Genomic DNA, 6,641 nt, shown 5'->3' with positions numbered 1-6,641 from the left:
AGCAAACTATGATTGTTAGTGCAATGAGAGAAGTCGCAAAATCAACCAAAATGTTCAAGCAAATTATAGAAAAAAACACGCTCTAAATCCATTAAGTAGTATTCTCATTTGCTAGCTAAGCGGATGTAAGATATGCCCCAAGGCTGGTGCGTGAGTGAGGAGGGCCCGCTCCCCTCTCCTCGGCCCATGTCTCTCGAATTCGCACAAATAAATCGGTGCTGCAAGTGAACTACGATTTTCGACACATTTTTCAATTTTCTCGGCATCACGCTTTATATCGCTCATTGTTTTACTTCCTACTCCATAAATTGAAATAATACTTGAAGCACTTTCGCTGTTTCATAAACGTTTTAATAATTTCAGTTTTTTGTGACAATTCCAACACCACATGCATATGGTTATCAGCCATAACACGTGACACTGGGGAACAACACTACACACTAGCACGAGGGAGAGTTGATCCAATGTGCAGCGCTCGCTGCGGACCACAAAGCAGTAGGGATAGGTTGGCGCTGGTGGTTTTTATTGTACTCGCATGAAAAGAGCAATGTTATATTTAAGTTATTACATTTGGAAAAACTGCAACAATATATTTAAAAGTATGATTGATGGATTGATCAGCTGAAAAGTGACTTTTTGAAATAAATAATAAGCTATTCAGATATGTGTCATTCAAAAAAGCAAATTCTAGAAAAAAACCTGATCAAAATCTGAAAAGTAGTTGGACAGGCGTTGGATTTTATATATAGTGAGATGTCTATATAATTTCCAGGATAAAAGATTTAATTAATGTTTGGAGCTTATTCCTTAGTATATTTAGACATCTAAACGTATAACATGTTTGGGCTCATCTTCTGAATTATCCATTACTCCTGCGGTGGGATGGCACCCTGCCCGGGATTGGTTCCTGCCTTGTGCCCTGAGTTGGCTGGGATTGGCTCCAGCAGACCCCCATGACCCAGTGTTTGGAGTCAGCGGGTTGGAAAATGGATGGATGGATGCTGCTTCATGTATCACAAAAATGACTGGAGTGGGCATTAAAATAGGATATTCAGCTTGTGTTTTCTACCAGAATAAATTGGTGTATGTAAGAATGTTTTTTTTTCATCTCCCTCATATAATGTATTGCTGTTGATCTCTTTTGTTTTTTTTTTACAGTTCAAACCCTTGCTCCTACAACCTCTATTGGTATGTTGCTTTTACTATTTTCTTTTTTATTAGTGTGTCCAGTTGCCATGGGCAGAAATTAATGGGTGGCTGGTGGGCCAACAGATTAGGTATGTTAAATAAAATAAATCTCCAATGAATGGTACTTTGTTGCTCAAATGTTTCTTTCAGGTCATATCTCATGAAAATATTTAAAAAATCAACAATGATGATAAATAAATCCATGCTATCCTAAGCGACTTTCTCTTACATGAAGCTCATCCTTAAAGCAAACGGAGAAACATTCTGTGCGACAATTAAGGACAACTTTACTGTTTTCAAATTTAGCTTGAGAGACGTCACTTCAACTTATATTTTGTACTGAGCATTTTCCTCAACGGAAAACACCTGAATAAGCTAAGCTCAGCTCAGCTAAGATAAGATAAAACTTTACTTGTCCCCAAGTGAAAATTTGGATTTTTATGGAAACTCTTTAGATAGATAGATAGATAGATAGATAGATAGATAGATAGATAGATAGATAGATAGATAGATAGATAGATAGATAGATAGATAGATAGATAAACTTTTTTTTTGTCTGAATACTCACCAGAATGTCTGAAAAGGAAGAAAATTTAAAAAGAAAGAAAAATTCTGTCTTGGCAGTAGCAGTCACAGTGAGGCACTATACCAATCAGCACAATTCATCGCCTGAGCCCCACCAATGATAGCTGCTGGTTGAATGAGAAGTACATTCTGTGGAGTAGGAGATGGAAAAAATTCCAGGAACTACAAAATGTCCCTCTTTCCTGGAAAAAGTTCCTGCTGCTCCTGCTTCAATTGTCAGAAGAGTAATCAATGCCATTTGTGCCAAAAAAAAACCAAAAACAAATAAAAAGATACTTATGAAATAAAATTATCACATGAAAAATAAACACAGTAAAACCTTGATTATTTGTCAGGGGTCGGAATCAAGGCCGTGACAGATAACAGAAAAGACGGATAACAGGACAGCTACTTTAAAATTGATTTACAATAGATTAGTTTAGCGAATAGTCATGTTTATTTACAAAACAAAATTATATTAACAAAATATAATATGGTATTAACAAAATTAATTAATTCATATAATATTGTAACAACCAATGTAGTAAGCAAACACAACTCAGAGGTACTAGAGTTTTTTACGTTTTACTTAGAGTCTTCGTTCTGTCTTATCTGGGTTACAGAGCACACCTCCAAAACAATAAAGGAAAGCTCTCCCTACCAGTTAATTTATCTTCTGCCAGTTACATTATGTTGTTCTGTATACCACAAACACTCCTGCTTATGTCTCCTGACACCCTACTCAAAACATCCTTCCACCGCACCTTCCTTTTCCTCCTAACTTCTCCTGTCACTCAGCTCCTAAGAGATGCGTCCTCCCCTTATAGAGCAGAAAGCCCTTCATCCAGTCCAATCACTTACAGCATTCATTCCACCCTTTCTGCTCCATCACATGCTGTCTGAAACAAAATATAATTTAAGAGAACTTAAAAAGAAAATGACAATGCAGAAGGACATTAACATCAATTGAAAATAACATTACCATCAGTGGTTTCCATTTTTGACACATTTTTCAATTTTCTCGGCATCACGCTTTATATCGCTCACTGTTCTTCTTCGTACTCCATAAATTGAAATAATACTTGAAGCATTTTTACTGTTTCATAAACATTTTAATAATTTCAGTTTTTTTTTGTGACAATTCCAACACCTTATGCATATGGTTTTCAGCCATAACGATGTATAATAGATTAATTATAACAAAAGAGAAAAGCTACAAAATGCTATTAAAACTGAAGGTACATAATTGACAATATGATTTTCGAAATGCAGCATGACACGTGACGCTGGGGAACAACACTACACACTAGTACAAGGGAGATGTTGATCCAATGTGCAGCGCTCGCAGCGGACCATAAAGCAGTAGGGATAGGTTGGCGCTGGTGGTTTTTATTGTACTCACATGAAAAGATCAATGTTCAAGAAGTAGAATGAGAAACAAAGTTCTGCACTGAATAAATAATAAACATCAATATTTCACCAGGTCTACCTTGTATCTCTGCTTATTTTATTGCTTTCATATGAAACCCTTAGGCCAGGGAAATACATCACATACACTGAAAATGAACAAAAAAGGTCAGCTAATTGTAATATTATCCAGTTTTATGGAAGAATGACCGGCCCCCCATCTGGGAGGCTCCCTATGTCCCTGCATCTTCACCACCCTTGGCATGCTTTCCAGTCTTGAGCCAAGCAGATGCCATACGAGGATTTACTGAGGCCTGTGAGGGTGGGCACCACTGTGCACCTGTAGACGTTTGAGAGGACAGATGGAGATGGTGTGCTGTGCATCCTGAAATCTTGGCATGTGCTCCATTATTTCAATTTTTCCAAGCTGCATGGACTCAGTTAAAGTTGGTAATAATGATGATGATGATAAAGATGATGATGATTATTCATTCCATTATATTCTTTTTTTTTAGTTCAGAATGGACTTCAAGGATCAAATATTGGTTTGTTGCCTTTATATAATTTTCTGAAACTTTACTATTACTTTATTTAGAAAGGATGTAATACTAGAAAGAAAGAAAGAAAGAAAGAAAGAAAGAAAGAAAGAAAGAAAGAAAGAAAGAAAGAAAGAAAGAAAGAAAGAAAAAGTGTATGAGCCAAGTTCTGTATTAACATTTCTATGTTCAGTTAATTTGAAAATATGTTAAATATATTTTGTAGTTCAAGATCAGCTTATATATTAAGAATAGGGCTAGATAATTATTTGGTTCTAATGGGGTATTGTTACTCTAAGAAGGGGTGCTGGGTAGTGGGAGTTATGGGAACTAGGAAGTTATTGTAAGTTTGTACATGGATTAATAGGGCTTTGGAAACACACGGTTTTCTTACCGTGTCTGTCTTGAGTTTTCATTGTGACTGTGGAAATATATAACGTGGAAAATAAACATTGTTTTTATAAAACAATGGAGTGGATTAAATATGAAGGACTGGACACACATAAGTTTCTGCTGTAGCCACACTTTTTGTTTTGCACCTTCAGAAAGAACGTCCTTCACTAAGCACTTTGAGCTACTTTTTGTATGAAAATGTGCTATATAAATAAATGTTGTTGTTGTTGTAAACAGAGGCTGGACAGAATGCCTGTTCTCCGGTATCTTAGCTCAATGACAACACTTTATTCAGTGCCTATAAAAACTATTCACCTCATTGGAAGTTCTCACATTTTCTTTTTTGTTGTACAACATTGAATCACAGTGTATTTCATTTGGCTTTTTTCAGATAGATCAACAATAAAAGACCCTTTAACTCTTTTAGGGCTAATTTTATTTTTGTTTCTTTTCTCTCCGGGCTGAATATTTTTCTAAAAACTAACTTTTTTAAAAAAAAAAGAACACAAAGTAATGGTTTAACATATTAAATCAAAAATTTTTTTTATTTTTGACAAATGTTACTGTCTTGCATACAGGCTTCAACTGTGAAGCCATGTGTCTCCTGTTCACCCTCACTGTGCCACAAGCTCCAATTCCCCTGCTCTGTAGCTCCATGAACAATTCTGGGCATGTATAAAAATTGTCCAAATGTACACAACATGACCCAAATGTTCATAGCCCTGAAGCAGCTCCAGCACAACCTGACTTGTCAAGGGACAGTTCTCTCTTTGAAAGAAATACTTTCCCGTATATGTAATTACTTTCAGGCAGAAACCAGTGTTTGCTTCTGCCAGTAGAAAATCCTTTATGCCATACTTTATGATCTTGTCTGGCATATATTGGCAGATAAAAAGGTGTCCCTTGTATTTTATCATAGATTCATGCACAGACATATCACAGCCAGGCTGATAAAATTGTTTATATGTTGATTCCACAATGTCAATGTCAAGCAGGGGCTCAACTTTATACAGGTGGTGCAGTGGTAGTGCTGCTGCTTTGCAGTAAGGAGACTGTGGAAGAGTGTGGGTTCGCTTCCCAGTTCCTCCCTGTGTGAATAGCGCTTTGAGTACTGTGAAAAGTGCTATATAAATGTAATGAATTATTATTATTATTATTTATTATTACATGGGGTTATAGCCTGGCTCACCCCTTAGGATTTGCTTCTGGTTATCACAGAAGTGAATAAAACTTTACAGGAGCACGAACCTATCATCACGCGGCATAACAGTGAGTTTTGTCGCCATTAAAAGCTGATTGTCGCCATCTACCCCTGGACATCCGCCCTAAAAGAGTTAATGTCAAAGTGAAAACATATCCCTGCCAAGTGGACTAAATTAAATATGCATATAAAACATAAAATAATTGATTGCAGAATATTCACCTTCTTCAAGTCAGTATTTAGCGATGCACCTTTGCCCACAATGACAGATTTGAGGCTTGTGTGCGCAGGACTGTTTCTCTTCATCAGCTTTACACATCTGGACACTGCTCTTTTTCTCCATTCCAATCTGCTGAAGCTCTGTCAAGTGTCATGGTGGTCACGAGTGAACAGCCTTTTTCAGGTCCAGCCACACATTCACAATTGAATTGTGGTCATGACTCTGTCTTGGCCACTCCAGGACACTCACATTTTTATTTTTAAGCCATTCCTTTGGCTTTGTGCTTGGAAAACAAATCTTCTTCCAAGGTGCAGGTTTCTTGCAGACTGCAACAGGTTTTCCTCCAGGACTTTCCAGTATTTTGAAGCATTCATTTAACAGCCACACGCATTCCTGGGCCTGCTGCAGTGAAGCAAATCTACAGTTCTGTGGTGGTTAGCAACGTTCCCTCTAAGCTGCGCTAGCGTGCGCTGGCGCACCAACTGTTTAACCTTGGCGCACAACTTTTAATCCTAGCGCACGTGGCGGCCGATTTGTTAATTTTCGTAAAATCACGTGCCGGCGGACTGCGGCCTGGCGGGAATCCTGTTGCCTGCGTGACTCGGGAGTCTCGGGCTACATGATTCAATCGGCATAATAACGAAGTAAACTTTGGCCTTGGGCGAAGTTGGGCCTTGGCTGGTGTAATATGGCATGTGACCGGTGACCGCGTGATTGGTGCACTTTCCCACCATTCAGCTGGTCTATATTTCAATTAAAGTCCATGATGTTGTCTACTGGAAGGTCGGAAGTTCCGGTCCGGTCCAGTTCGCATTCATAACGTTCGTTAAATTACTGTTTTCGCAAATTCGCAGTAAAAAATAAAAATTTGAACTTTACAATTTCTTTTCATTATTTATGAAAATGTCGAAGCGCAAAGCTCAAGATGAACTGCTATGTAATGCGACAAAGAGAAGCCGCAATAACTTCAAGAAGGAATGGTTAACAGATTATTCGGTTGAAACCATCCTGCCAAATGGGTCCGGACATAAGAATGTGAAACTCGGAGAAATTTTTAAATATCGTGAAACGGAAGACGTTGTTTGTACGTTTTGTCTTAAAGCAGGAGTTGACGGAGAATGGAGTTCAGGAA

The sequence above is a fragment of the Erpetoichthys calabaricus genome, chromosome 2 (assembly GCF_900747795.2).
Source record: "Erpetoichthys calabaricus chromosome 2, fErpCal1.3, whole genome shotgun sequence".
Lineage (NCBI taxonomy): Eukaryota > Metazoa > Chordata > Cladistia > Polypteriformes > Polypteridae > Erpetoichthys > Erpetoichthys calabaricus.
Note: the sequence above shows the minus strand (reverse complement) of the source record.